The sequence below is a fragment of the Capsicum annuum genome, chromosome 8 (assembly GCF_002878395.1).
Source record: "Capsicum annuum cultivar UCD-10X-F1 chromosome 8, UCD10Xv1.1, whole genome shotgun sequence".
Taxonomy (NCBI): domain Eukaryota; kingdom Viridiplantae; phylum Streptophyta; class Magnoliopsida; order Solanales; family Solanaceae; genus Capsicum; species Capsicum annuum.
Window position 1 is genome coordinate 8,708,024 of NC_061118.1, and position 16,322 is coordinate 8,724,345.

The 16,322-nt window shown below is 34.0% G+C and overlaps 1 pseudogene; it reads right to left on the reverse strand.

Annotated features, from left to right (window-relative positions):
* Positions 1 to 3,999: 3,999 nt before the first annotated feature.
* LOC107879144 lies at positions 4,000 to 15,082 on the reverse strand (annotated as a pseudogene).
* Between the last annotated feature and the right edge of the window lie 1,240 nt (positions 15,083 to 16,322).

A 16,322-nucleotide genomic window follows, 5' to 3' on the forward strand; every position in this document is an offset into this window, starting at 1 on the left:
GAATAGAATCATTGTTGAGTCAAGTCCCTATGAGATCGATACTCAGCTTTATTGAAGTCAACGTTGCTACTTTATAGACCACGTACACTTATGTGTGTGTTTCAAGTTTTTGGCACCGTTGTCGAGGACTTATAATTTGGTAACTAATTTATTTTTAGTTTTGCTTTTTAGATTTCTTAGGTGTTGTTATGCTTGGTATTGGTTTTAAATTTGCAGGAAACAGGTTTAAAAAGTAGTAAGCTGCCAAGGGTTTAGGACTTGGTTTAACAAAGCTCAGAACTTGAACAACTTTTTCATAAATATTGGAGCGAAGCAAGCCTTCTCCCTTAAATTCCATAAATCAAAGAAGATCAAGAAGATCCCGCTCCAATATCTGACCAACAAGTAGCCCGCAGGATAGTCAGAGAAGTGGCAATCTCACTTCTAACCAATTTGACCTCCCCATTTCAAAAGCCAACAGCTAGAGGCAATTTCGAGCTTAAACAAAATATGGTATAGTTTCTAAGTAGCAGTGGCGGTTCACAGGGCTTTAACATGAAGATACATAGTTCCACTTGCAAAATTTTCTAGAAATCAGTGACACATTCATTTATATGGGTGTAAATGAAGACTATATGAGGATGACGTTGTTCCCTTTTTCACTAATTAGTGAAGCAAAAATATGGTTGAATGCGGAGCCAGCAAATTCAATCGCATCATGGGATGCCTTGGTTCGTAAATTCATTATCCGGTTTTTCCCGTACGGCAAAACTGCAAGACTTTACAGTGGGATAGTATGCTTCAAATAAAAGCCAAACAAGAATCTTTCTCATAATTGGGAGCACTTCAAGGCACTTCTTTGGGATTGTCCACACCATTAACAGTCTAATAAGGTACTTGCTCATACTTTTGTATAGGCTTTTGATCACAATACAAAAATATTGCCTGATTCAGTTGTATGTGTTCAAGCTCTTGAGATGACATATTATGAGCTATACACTTTATTAAACCGTATAGCTCAAGCAAATCTAGAATGACATTCAGATTTGAGGAGCGCCACAAAAAGAGTTGGAGGTGTATTAGAGGTTGACCAATTCACTGCCATATCTGCTTAGATCTCTATATTGTAAATTCAAATAAGTAGTTTGAAGTTAGGAGTAGAACAACCTACAGCCACAGTTAATCCAATCTAATAAGCTGTAGGTTAGTGTGAAGTTTGTGGGAATAGTGGCCTTTCTGCAACCATGTGTGCTTCAAATTTGGAATTGATAATGTATGTGGGCAATGATCTAAGTCCAAATTATGGTAATGCCTACAAAATAAAGTGGAAGTCTCAATCATGGAACGCACAACAACATCAAATTCTGCAACCACCGTCACAAAGGAACTAGTTAACTAGAAAGTAGAAAGAGATGATAAAGCAGGTTCTAGCTAATTAGACACAGTTGGCAGCTGATATAAAGAAACAACAAACATCCCATAGAAACTTATTGTTGAAGTTGGGACAGTTACAACAAGCATTAAATACTAGGACTCAAGGTGGTTTACCAGGAGATACAAAAACTCCAAAACAAGTTATGGCAATGACTTTGAGGAGTGGTAAAGAGCTTCATGAAAAACCTCCCAAAAAAAGAGAGAAATGCTGAGTCGAGTCCCAATAGGTAAATAACAACGTTGCTGAAAAATTGAGAAAATCTGACTACTCAAAAGAAAAAGATGTTGAGCAAGTGGAGCAGAAGATGCTGCAAATTCCTTTCCCATAAAAGCACAGAAAATCAAAGAAAGATGCATGTTTTAAGTTCTTTGATACGTTCAGAGAGCTTCACATTAACCTTCCTCTTTTAGATATTTTGCTGGGTATGCCCAAGTAAGCTAAGTTCTTGATGGATTTGGTTGCTAATAAGGTTAAGTTACAAGATGTGGAGTCAATAGCACTCACTGAATAGTATAGTTTTGTGGTTACTCAAAATATATCAAAAATCTTAAGGACCCTGGTAAGTTCACTCTCCCCATTCAGATTGGAAATAATGAGGTGGAGTAGGAACTTAGTGATTTAGGGGAAAGTATCAACTTGATGCCCCTATGTTTGTTCAACACATTGGGGTTTAGGGAAGCTTAGATCGAGCTCTGTAATACTGTAGCTGGCAAATGGGACCATAGCCCGTCCTAAAGGAGTGATAAAGAATATGCTCATAAAGGTTGGTAAATTTATTATTCCTTTTGTCTTTATTATTTTAGATTTTTAGGCAGATAAATACGTACCAATCATCTTAGAAAGTTCATTTCTAGCGACGGGTGGAGCTTTAATTGATGTGAGAGAGGGTATGCTCAAAATGAGGTTGGAGGATGAAGAGGCAGTTTTCAAAGTCTACAAATCCCTTAACACATTATCCCACTATAAAGACTTGTGCAAGATTACTTTTGTTAAAGGGGATAAGTGTGGGATGGTGGAGCCTTTTCCATAAAAGACCTTTTTGGTCACCCTCAGTGAGCAACCAAAGCCTCTAATACCGCAACGAGATGTGATGCAGGTGGATGAGCCTGAAAAGGTTAAAGTTGAAAAGTTGTTGACATTAAGAGTGTACACTTAAGAGGTTAGAAATGAATAAGAAGATGGCCTCCAAGTTTGAGGAAGAAGATGAAGGAATTGGGTTTAGTTGAGTTGGGTTGTGCCGTGACACTAAATCAGGCACTGCTTGGGAGGCAACCCAAGTTAAGCAGGTATGTTTTATTTTTAGTTTTTAGTTTTGTTTAATTCACGTAGTTTTTGTTTCTTATTGAGTCATAGGTTGATGGGAATATCACTACTAGAAATTACCCCTATGGTGACGGTTGTAAAACTGTTGCAATAGACAGAAAAACTGTTGCCATAGGTCTACCGCAATGGTTCAGCAAGCGTTCTACAAGTGGGCATTGCGATAGGTCTATGGCAATGGTTTGTGTGAAGGTTGCCTTAACCGTCACCATAGGTCAAGCTATGGCGATGATTTAATACAACTACGCAACAATTATTTTTTGACTTATTGGGATGCCTATTTTCATCTATTGCAATGGTTACTAACCATTGCAATAGAAGCTATTGCAATGACATTAAATTGTTGCAACAACATCTATTACAGAGCTTTTGTTATTTTATTGCAACATTTTTCGAATACCTATTACAACTATGTCATTACTTATTGGGACGCCTATTTTCATCTATTACAACTGTTACTAACCATTGCAATAGATTCTATTGCAATGACATTAAACCATTGCAATAGATTCTATTCCAGCGAGATTAAACCGTTGCAATAGCATCTATTACGACGTCTTTGTTATTCTGTTGCGACGCCACATGTTATTAAATTGAAATGATTTGTATAAATAGTCACTAGTATTAATGTAAATTTTTATTTTCATACATAATAAATTATAACACAATATGTGTCCACAAAATAAAATCATTCATTAATAATCTTATAATTCAAAATATACAACAAGCTAGTAATTTAAACCCAAAAGCAAAATGTAATCAAGTCCAAATGATTAGTTAAGTTTTTACATACTAGCAAGTTTGAGTCATGATAAGTTTCAAGAAAGTCAACACAAAACTATTGATATTAGAGCATTTATCCACAACCCAAAAATCTTTTCAAGTAAGGTCAATGCCTTCATCAGTTTCTTCATCTCTTTCTTCATTTTGGACTTGTATAGAAAGAGAACAAAATAATATAAATTAGCACTTAAAATGATGACATAATATAAATCAGTCATGAAAATGAAAGAAACAAAGTCACCCATGTCCTAAAAATAGTAGATTTCTCAAAAACCAATAACAAACATCAAAATTCAATCAATTACCACAAACACAATTGTATCAAAAAGCATAAAAACACAATCAGCTACAAAATAGGAATAGAAAAATGAAGGAAACAAATTACCCATTTCCTAAAAGTAGTAAGTTTCTCAAAAATGAATACACAAACAACATTAAAATTCAAAATTCAATTAATTGCCACAAACACAATTGTATCGGCTGTTGCCACTTTCTTTTTCTGTTTACTTGTTTTGTGGCATGCGCGTGTGCTTTACACATTGTAAGTTATCAATGAAGGAATTAAATTCACTAACTCCATGAAATTGGAAAATGCTAAGCTTTCAAATTGTTTGTTTCAGTCCTCATATGCACCAAGTTCATTGAAAGACACAGAAGGACTTACCTCTTGTAACGCACTCTCAAAGTCCTGTGCAAAATAACATTTTGAAAATACTATGATGAAAAAATTATGGAATCATATGCAACAGCCTTAGTTTGTTCTTTTCTATTTTTTGTGCCAGCAAATTACCTGAAGAGTTACTGGCCTCATATCCTTCTTCTTTAGCTTTGTAATTTCTATGTCGTGCCTAAGAGTTTCTCTTAGTGGACCCATGGAAGCATCCTTCACTAAATTCTTCATGTCCGACCCAGAATACCCTGAAAATTTAAGCAAAATGTAATAAATAAGAAATTCAAAAATAAAAGGGGCAAAATAGAAATGATGGACAAAACTACTGCCTCATCAAATGAGACTAATATTTTTGAATGTAGAAACATGAGTTTCAAATACCATATGTGAATTTGCGAATGGAAACAATATCCTTATCTAAAAGCTTAAACAACCCATCCTTCTCCAGTAAGATCTTGATAATCCAAGCTCTTGCTTCTGTATTCCCAGAGATATGGTCACAATAGTGATCTGTGATCACAGTAGTCTATTCTTGATTAATAAAAAGGTGGAGGATCTAGCCTGCACCTAAGGAAGGAAGTGGAACATAGAGTCTTTTAGTAAGCCATATCCTTGCAGCCTTATCAAGTTCGTGGGGCCTGTTTGTTGCACCTGTTTCTACGAATGATATAATCAAATTTTCTTTCACAAATAACTAAGTTAAGGATTTTTTTGTAGTAAAAAGAAATCTGGCAGATTTAAATTTCTCATTGAATTGCTCAGTTTACACTTTACAAACTACACCTCATTGATACATCCAGAATGTCAGAAAAGGTAGCAATCAAGCAATTTGCAAGATATGCTCTTTTTCAAAATATTGCATCCCATTCTGTAAGAAGATATCATGCACTTAGAAAAAGATTTCTCTTCACACTGAAGTATCAGAGAATTACATACCTAAGACAACAGAGAATCTATTTCATCAATGAAAATAATAGTTGGCTGAAGACAACTGGCAACTCCAAAAAGTGCCATTACCAACTTCTCCCCCTCTTCAATCTACAATCATAAGTTCAAAATCATTTGGTAAGATAGTTCCATCCACCTTCAAATAGATATCTAGAATAAGCTAAGCTGGAACGCAACTCTCATGTACTAGATTTTAGTGATCCATCCCAAGCCAAATATTAAACTAGCTTAGACTACCTATAATAACTGCAAATAAGACCTCATCAAACTTCTTCTGTCATGCACTCTTGCCCAATCCATTATATTTCCTTGTCATTTCTTAAATTTCCCAAGTGTGAATTATATGAAATTTTACAGCTGTATCAGCTAAGACTCCAAATGACTTGGGAGAACTTCTGTTCAATATTTTATTCATTTGGTATTTTCATATCATAAACCTATTAGAGAGCTGCTCATTGTAAAATTGTGTGCAAAGTAAAATGTTTATGTTGCCTACAAAGTGATTATGTTTCCGTAGGATTTGAGATCAAAGAGATGAATTCAAAACTTTAAAAACTGTGGCATCCCCGTTAGATTAATTATGTTGGTTCATACCAAAAGTTAAATATAGCAGGAAGTTGGGGTTTTATCCTCTTTTTCTTCTAATAAAAAGGATCAACTACATTTTAGTTTTCACAGAATAACCTGCATAAACTAAAATAAAACATACCCACTTGCTCATCAAAGAGCTGGCAGATATGTAAAAAAGGTTGCTTTTGCCTCGCCTGCAATAGCTTTTCCTATCATTATTTTACCAGTTCCCTAAAGCATGAGAGAGTTAAAAGCTCATAAGAACCTACTTCTTTAAAATTTATCTTGACCAGGTGGACTAAGAACTTACTGGTAGATCTCTACTGAGACAAAATAAGTAAAGTCAACTAATCATCTCCTTATGGAATCATCTATTGAATCTTCTCTTTTTCCAGTATTTCATGAAGTAACATTGCCTACATTATTGCCACTACCTTTGATAGAAGGAACAAACTTACCTCGTATTCCATAACGTGGAATACCATAGAACCTGACTTCACAACCTTTGTTCATCAAGGTGCTATCATTTTATGGGGAGATTAAAGAACTTAGAGATCTAGTCAACCCTCGCCTTTGTCTTGTGTCCATTTCCTACAATATCAAATGTCAGAATGAACACACAACACAAAACAAAACAAAATAAGAAAACCAAAAGATTACAAATCTGAGAAATTTTAAGAACGGCAGTCCTTAATAAATAAAGCAGAGAATAGAAAGACATCGCGACTCTAAAAAAACCCTAGCTTGCCTACACCTAGTTTGCCTAATCATTGGTTGTCATGGCCACCTCGTCCGGTGGGTTTAACCCACCAAAAAATTCTAAAATTCTGAATGAGGAATATAAGAAAGCATCTTATGCAAGTTTGTTAAAGGACAACTCTATAGATAAAGTGCAAAATCCAATTTTCCCACAACCGGTAGTCATATTACATGGAGAACCCAGTATTACACGAAAATCATCTAAAATAAGGGATCAGATTCTAAAAGGGAATTTACAATATGTTGTCATTGACAAATTCTCCTACAGAAAATCGGATATTGTGGCACTACAAAAACAAATTCCAATACAATGTAATATCGAGGGGGACTCTAATATAGGGGTAATGGATTCTAGAAATATTCTCATTAGGTTGAATATGTTAGAAGGCTATGTTAATTTAATGCCGACAGCTGCAATTTATATAAAATCCAAGAAAAGACTCTGGCAGATGAGAACCCTTAAGTGGGATCCCTGGTTTGAACCTGATGTGGAAACAACCATTGGTGTGGCTTGGATCTCAATGCCGAATCTACCTCCCAACTTATTTACAAATGAGGCTATCTTTTTAATCGCCTCTACTGTGGGTAAACCATTAACGGTTGATATGGCTACTAAAAATAAAAATGAGACCAAGTTGTGCACGTGTGAAAGTTAAAGTGGATCTAGTAGCTAATTTACCCACACGAGTGTAAATCAATAAAGAAGATGATGTTATGGGGGAAATCAAATTTAAATTGATACATATTCATTATGATTATAAACCAAAATATTGCAAAGAATGTTGCCTTCAAGGGCATGATAAAAGTTCATGCTGGAATATGCATCCATAATTGATGGAAAAGGAGGATGAAGAGAAGAAATAAGAAGCTACAGATAAGTAGGAAACTGATAAAGTAAAACAAATACCAGAAGTAAACTTTCAATAGAGAAGAAAAGGGAGATATAATAGGCAATGGTTATTAAGGCAGAATAGGTATAAAAATGACAAATTTGGCCACATAATGGGAGAACTGCAGAATGAAGAGGTAAATAACATGCAAACTTCTAACACCTTTAAAGCTCTTATAAAAAACATTATGAAATGGAGGATAATAAAGATAATCAACAAGAAAATGGGGAGAAGCAACAACAAATCAGTCAGAGCATAAAGGAATGGGTTACTAACACTTTTTCTAATCAAGGGCAGCAACAAACAAAAGATAACACAGAGACAGTCATAAGTAATCAAGAGCAAATTGATAAGAAAAATTAAGAGCATGTTGATAAGACAAATCAAGAGTAAGTTAATAAAAGGGAAAGGGATGATCACAGTGATTTAGTTCCACAAGCTCAAATAGATGAGAGTCATATACAGGTTTCTGTACTTCAGCCGGTTACTCAAAATAAGGAGATAGAGGTGTTAGAAGATATTATGCTTTTAGTTGTACAAGTTGAAAACCAATTACAGTGCAGTAACAAGGAAAATTTAGTAATGGATGAGGATGATTTGGAGGACACTATTAATTGGGTGGGAGTTGATGGCAACTTATCACCTAAACAAATTGATAGGTTAAAAGAAAAATAAGGCATCCCAAAAAAAAATCACAGAAATAGGAAGACTAGTACAATGCAGACAAGGAGCTCTATGAAGAATAAGTTGGGATGAATGCTCTTATTTGGAATATTAGATCAGTCAACACACAAAAAGCTTTTACCAGACTGATTACATTGCATAAAAGGTACCAGTTTTCTTTTGTTGGTTTAATGGAACCTTTTCAGGATAGTATAAATATTAAAGATACAGAAGAAGATAAGGTATGCAGACAATAATTTCTAATATTTCTGGTAAGATATGGGCTTTCCTGGAAGCCAATATAGTTTGTACTATTGTTAGAGATGAAGAACAACAAATCACAATAAAATTAGTGAATCAAGAAGTAGGGATCACAGTTATGGTTTCTATAATTTATGCCAAATGCTCCCAAAGAGAGAGACTTGCTTTATCAAAATCCCTTGAAGATATGGCTCAATAAATGCAAGAACTTTAGTTAATTGGGGGGATTTTAATATGGTTACTAACTAGGAAAATAAGTTAGGAGGATTACCTGTATCAGTTGTTAAAACTGAAGATTTTAGACAGTGTATAAGTGTGTGTAATGTGGAGGATCCAGGTTATAAAGGGAGCAAGTTTACATGGTGAAATGGTAGAACTGATGAGGAGTGCATATTTGAAAGGCTTGATAGAATCCTGATAAATGAGAAACTACTACATGTTTTCCCAGTGTTGAAAGTTAAACATTTACTTAGGAGTAGCTCTGACCATACTCCTTTAAAAATCAACTTCAGCACTGTGAAAGAGTCTATAATTAAACCTTTCAGATTTCTGAATATGTGGTTGAAAGAGGAATCATGCTTGAGAATTATTCAGGAGAATTGGAAGACTAATTGTATGGGAAATCCTTTCATTTTGTTTCATCAAAAAATGAAAAAAGTGAAGACTGCTTTATCTAATTGGAGCAAAGAATGTTATGGTAACCTCTTCCAAGAGATAGCTACACCAAAAAAAATCATCAAAGTTAGAGAAAAACAATTTGAAGATTACCCTTCAGGAGCAAATAGGGAATTACTTTTTAAAGCTCGGGCTATGTTAAATTTGCAGCTTGGAAGGAAAGAGGAGTTTTGGAGGTAGAAGGTTGGTATGGACTGGTTTAAAGATGGTGAAAGAAATACAAATTTATTTTATACACTGGTTGAAGGTAGAAGAATAAGACTCAAGATCAATAGGATTCAAAATGAGGATAGAGAATGGGTAGAGGATTCAAATCAAATTACAGAGGTTGTTAAATAGTTCTATCAGAAGCAGTTTGCTAAATGAGATCATATTGATGATTTTCAAATTCTTGAAAATATTCCTATTATTGTCACTGAAAGTTAAAATATGGATATTCATAAAGTACCTAACATGTATGAGGTGAAAGAAGCAGTTATGGGTTTGAATAGAAGTAGCACAATAGGTCCAGATGGCATGACTAGGGCATTTTTTTAGGATACCTGGGAAATAATTAAGGAGGATTTGTATCAAATTATTCTAGCTTTCCTTAGAGGTTATCCGTTACCAAAATTTGTTACACATACAAATTTTGTACTCCTTCCTAAGAAGCTAGTAATTAATACCTTTTTTGATTTGAGACCTATTTCATTAAGCAATTTTATTAACAAGATCTTCTCCAGAATTTTGCATGAAAGATTTAAGAAGGTTTTACCACATGTTATCTCTGAAGAACAAGCAAGATTTTTCTAGGGGAGGAGTATTTTAGATAATATTTTAATGGTTCAAGAAATCATTACTAATATTAGAAAAAGAGGCAAAATTCCTAATATAGTCATTAAGCTTGACATGATGAAAGCTTATAACAGAGTGGATTGACCATTTCTGTCTAAAGTAATAAGGAAAGTTGGTTTTACAGAATTACTTATTGATAAAGTGATTAGGCTATTGGATAATAAATGGTACTCAATTTTATTAAAGGGCCAGCCTAAAGGGTTTTTTTAAGTTTACAAGGGGTTTAAAGCAAGGTGACCCTTTGTCACCTACATTGTTTATCATTGCTGTTGAGGTATTTTCATGAGCTCTCAAGGCTCTTATGTGTAATGAATATTTTAAACCCTTTGGAATGCCAAGAGGGATTCCTAAAGTCAATCACTTTTCCTTTGTGGATGATATGATTATTCTATGCAAAGATGATTTGAATACTTTGAAGCTCGTAACTGATACATTAGGGCAAAATGAGAAGGTTTCAGGGCAGAAAATCAATAAATAGAAGAGTGTTATTTATATGTGTCAAGGTGTTTCTTAAGGTAGTGTAGTATTGGCAGAGGTGGCTACTAGTATCTATAGAAAGCAATTCCCTTTCACTTATCTAGGGTGTCTAATATTTCATTAAGAAGGAGTTTTACCAGTCAATCATGCATAAGATTAGTAGTAAACTACAAGGTTGGAAGGGTAAACTACTATCTTATGCTAAACTCTGGTGGAATTTTAGAACTAAAGACTCAATTTGGAGTAGGTTTATGCACAACAAGTATTGCAGTAAACAACATCCTAATGCAATCTATTGGAATGTGGGTGCTGGGTCTCAGGAAAAAAAATATTGTAGGCTAGGGATCTAGTGGATCATCAAATCTTATGGAAGATTAAAGGGGGTCAATCCAATATGTGGTTGGATAATTGGACAGAGATTGAAGATTTGTAAAATATATTCTGCAGGCAAGGAATTTTAGAAATGCAGTTGAAGGAGTTGATTGTAGGATATCAATGGAACTATCAGTTATTAAAGAATTTACTCCCTCAGGAGGTTGTTACATATATTCAGGATAAAATTAATTCCAGAATTAAGGAGGGAGAGTGTGAACATTCTAATTTTGAAACTTTAAGCTTCTGGTAAATTTTCAGCTAAATCTGCATGGGAATATATTAGGCAAAAGCAAGAGAAAAATGCTTTGTATAATCATACTTGGGTAAAAGGTTTACCTATTAAAATGGCTTTCTTAATGTGGAGACTAAGGAAAGGAAAAGTACTAGTAGATGCTTTAATGAGAAGATGGGGGGTTGAAGGACCAAAAAAAAGCTGGTGTTGTATGCAGCCGGATCAAGAAACACCATCTCATGTGTTTCTGAGATCTGATTTTGCTAATAGGACATGGTCCTATTTTTCTTTTTGCGAAGGTATTTTTATACATGGATTATCTCTCAGGGAAAATATTCTAAGTAGGTAGAGTAAGGATGTCAAATAGAGATTTAAGCCATATTATCACTCAGTTCCAAGTATGATTACATGGGAATTATGGAGGAGAAGAAACCGCTTGAAACACGAAAGAAAAGGTATGGCTCTACATAAGGCAATCTTTAATATTACCAAAAATATGAGCCTACTGCTCCAAGTAAGAAATCTAACAAGAAACTTACCTAGTAGTTGGCCAGACATCCTTAAAGCTCTTGAAGGGAGGAAACCAAAAATAAATATTACAAAGGTTGTGTGGACATTTCCTCAAATTGCTTTGGTAATCTATAACACTGATGGGGCATCTAGAGGTAATCCATGGATAATATTGTATGCATTTTATTTAAGGAATAACAATGGAGACCTAATTTATGCAAAAGGCTCTAGAATGGATGATACTGTGATTTCAGAGGTTGAAGCTATCTTACAGGGAGCTAAACATGCTAATGCAACACAAACAAGCAAGTTAATCATGTAAACAGATTCAGTGTTGATGTAGAAAGTTCTAAGTAGGGAATGGAATTATCCCTAGCATATTGTAGATCATGTAGAGCAAATTTGGAAGCTAATGCATCACAAGCATGTTCAATATCGGCACATACTAAGGGGCGGGGGAATCAATTGGTTGACTATTTAACTAATTTTGCAATTGACAGTGGAGATTTTGTTTACACAAGTTTTTAGCAATTGGAAACACAGGGAAGAAGGACAGTGAAAAGTGATAAGTCTCAATGTCCATACATCAAGATAATAGTGTTGAGAGAGTAACACAACAAATCAAGTTAAGGTTTGCACGAAGATACAGTGAAATACGTAGAATTCAAGATTTCAGTAATGAACTTTCCAGATCCAAATCTAACAGTCATAATGAAAGAAAAACCTTATTTCCACGTCAATCTGACCTTCTTTGGAAGTTTATTACTGCAACAATTATAAAGAGGGGGTAAATTGAAATTAGAGGAAGATAATATGAATGGTTGAGGAAGATCTTGGATGTGTACTCACTTATTTTTCAAAAGGATTTGTGGATGATTCAAAACAACATATTAAAAGGGTCTCAGATCCTATATAAGTGATTACAGCTGCAAACATAGTGCAAACAATAGGCAAGCTAAAACCTAATCAGCAGAGATCTCAGCGGTATCATCACATAAGTGAAAAAGGAGCACTCAAGAAAGAAAAAGAAGAGTTTAGCAGTAAGAAAATCAAAGAAAGGGCCAAAAGTTTACTTCTGAAAGATGAATTTGAACCATTTATTAAACACCCAGGGAATGGAGTTGATGATCTAACATTGGAGCATTATGATCTAAGAATTTAATAGAATATATGCCAATTTTCACCTGAAACTTTGAAGAAGAGGTGGAGATTTAGAAAGCAGGATGGATTTGGAAACCCTAGAGTAGTATATGTATGTTTTAAGCATTTAGGGTGGACCGGGTACTTTGTAGATCAGTTTGGGCAAGGGCCTGAATTTCTTTTGGATTTAAGATGGGTTGGTCCATCTATGTAGAAACAATTATGTTGTTGATTTTTCAATATTAATAAAATCTAAAAATTAAACCAAAAAAAACCTTAATAAACAGAGCAAATTGATACATCTCAGATTTTTTGCTCAATTTTAAAAACACATTTATTAGATTATATAATTACATTTTTGAAAATCAATCAGTCTATTTACATAACCAGGGGTTCTGTCTGGATGCTTGAAGGTATGACATTATTCACCCATGCCAATTATAGAAAACACATAGATGTTTACAACAATAAATACACTTGCTAACAGCTACAATGTTCATGTTTGGAGTTGTGATTGCATGTATATTATACTACCATCTACACTAGCAATAGGTTGGAAATACAACACTAATTATAAAATACTTTAACTTTCCAATTAGGAGTCTTTACATAAGTTTCATTATATAAATAGAAACCACTGAAACATAGGACCACTTCCAATAGTTAGTACAGAAATCACCTAAAAAGCATCGGGTTGAGCTAGGCTATATAGCTTTGTTCTTTTTTTTTTAACAACAGAATCTTTTCTCAAAAAGAAATGGCATTAAAGAAATAACAAGTGGTGCAGCATTCCCTTGGGGTTAAGGAGTTGTGCAGCTTCTGTCGAAATCTAAGCCCATAAAATTATCTCCTGTCAAACCAATCTTCTTAGTCGTTATTAAAATATACTATTCTTCCTCTTAACAAAGAATTTGACCTTGTATAGCATACAAAATTTCTGATAAATAGGAAAATCTTTTATCAAGATGCATTTACTCATTCCCTTCTCGGGGAAAGGTTCACCTGAGTACTTAATATGTTTTAAATTTGGTAAACAAGAACTGTGAATCATACTTTATGTTTGTTGGTAGGATTTTCATATAAACATTTTTGTATTAAGAATAAAGGGAAAAGAAAGAATACTGTGAACAAATATAAGTTGGTTGTTAGCCAAGGAATTCATTTTCTATGTATTTAAGCAAACAAGTCAGACACTCTTGATTAGACAAAATGAAAACCTAAATCATATTATTTTTGAAAGTTGTAGACTTATGGCTGTGATAACATAACATTCAAAAAGCTTCCATAAAAATTGCAAGAGGTACCAGTTTTTCTCTAGCCATGACAAATCCATTTGGAGAAGCATCTGCATTAGCTTCTTTAGTGCACAAGGGGGATGAAATGTTTTCATCTCTAGTGCACTACTTTCCCTGTGCAACCGTCTTATTTTGGAACCATTGACATGGGTTCTTTCTTCTTCTTCATCTTTAATTTCCACAGCCTGATGCTTTGGGTAGCTATGCTTTGAGTGAAACCTTTTAATAGGGAGAACCTCTGGGCTACTATTACTTGCAAAGTTTTTATTTCTTATCATGGAGAAATCTCTTGGACTAGTGTGTGCAGGTGGTTTCAAGGTCCTACTATCCATTTTGGCATATCTGTTTAATTGATCTCCCTGTAAGATAATATGCTTCAAATGACTTTATCTATCTCAAAACAATCACTCTTTATTCATAAGCAATATGAAGCAACTTGAATAAAGTTAGAAAACCAAAGAAAAATAAACAAGCATATAGAGAGGATTTTCAGCATTGGTTATAGAAAATAAAAGGGAAATAAATAAATTCATTCGACCACACACCTGTTCACCTTTAGTTGTGCCTTCATATAGATAAAAAAAGGAAAGAAAGTACTTAGATTGCTTAATCTTCTCAATATCAATGTCTTTTCCTTGGGTAAATATATAGCTTGGGTTGTTCCCTTCTTTTTCAAAGGCGTGTGTGGAGATATATAGTGAAGAACAACAACTTCAATATGTAAGAACATCTTTATTGCTAATATAAGTGAGTCATGAAATGATGAACAAAATGATTCTTATCAGGGAGTATTTCTGTTTCTTACTTTTAAGTTTACTTAGGGGACAAAGTAGATATTTAAGTGGGGGTGGGAAAATTCTCAATTTTGGGCTCAATTTAAAAATTTATGTGTAATATATTTTTGTTGGTGATATATTTGATTACATTGTGCAAGTTTTTTAGTTGTATAAGCATGTTGATTGATGTGAATTACTACTGTGAGACTCCTAGGCTCATGATTATAACATTAGTACTTGTTGGCTTAAATTTGAATTCATGCTATTGTGTGGTTGAGTCTATGAAGATCCTATGTGAGTTAAGTATGTTCCATGTGTGATATGAGTTTTTTTATATTTCTTATTTCATATGATGTCTAGAACTTGCCCGGTGTGTGTGTAAAGTGAAATAAAAGATGTGAGTTAAGTAGATGATATAGGTGCTTCTTTGATAGCCTTTTTTATACCTTATTTTGACTTACCCATGGTGCATAATCTTAGTCAACCCCATTAAGCCTTTAGCTTATTCATTGTTAGCCTCATGTGTAGCCTAATCCCTTCTTTAATATACCATAATTTGATCCAAAGCTCATAGGTTCTTTAATGAAAATTCTATTGAGTTAGGAGTGTGACATTGAAAAAGAAAAATGCAAAATTGAAGCCCCAAAGAAATAGTTATTGATTTTTAAAATTGATATGCTATGATTGGGAGTGAAAAATAATTATGCTAAAATTTGAATCATGAATAAATAGAAAGGTCCTCCCACCGTAGTGTTGTTGAATGAACTTAATGAGATAGGGTGAAAACAAAAGATATGGAAAGATAAAAGTGGTGTAATTTGGTTGTTGGAGATTGGTTTTAATTGTAAAAGGTGACGCATTAAATCACTTAGGAAAGATAGTCACTATTATTCCAAAATAGTTCCTACCAGTCCATCAACCTACATTACAACCCAGAAATGACCTAATATATCCTAAGTTCATCATTCTGATATTAGTGGAGTACTACACTAAGGGAAATCCTGTGTTTCATTATGTTTAACTTGTGAATTCTTTGTGAGAGTGAGCTTTAATTGCTCCTTGTACCTATTGTGTTATAATATGTATTTATATGAGTTATTATGGGTAACTCTCTTGTTATGAGGGAACATGCTTTATAAATATGGGTGATTTTTTAATAATGTCTTGTATTGAGAAATTAGCATGAGTTCGCCAATTTGGTGAGTCAAGTCTTGAGGCTAGGATATTTTGAAGTAGGATTATTGAGCTTTCAATAATGTAACATGCTAAGTGAAGAATTTTGCATTCCATGGAGTCATTGTAGTATTAGCTTGAGTATCTTGTTTATAGTAGAAGTGTGGAGTTTATTTAGATCATGGTGTTTATGTTTAAGAGTTGTTTGAGGATGAACAAGGCTTTATCTATGGGGTGGTGATGTTCGGTGTATTTATGCATTCTAGCATTACTATTCTAGCCTATTTAGCCTTGTTTTAAGGATGATTCATGTGCTTAATATGTTTATAATGAGATAAATGTGCATCCAACTTTCCATGTATGTGTTTACAATTTTTAATGGTGTTTTCACATGAGTTTTGATTCAAATTGATCATTTAGAATTCAACCGAGAAAACTAGTGTGACTAGCTTGAGCTAGGTGTTTATCTAGTCTATCGTGTTTGGTTCTAATGTGTTTAGTAGGTTCCTAAGGTTGTTATGGTGTATTTATATGTGAAACATCTTGGTTTTAATGTT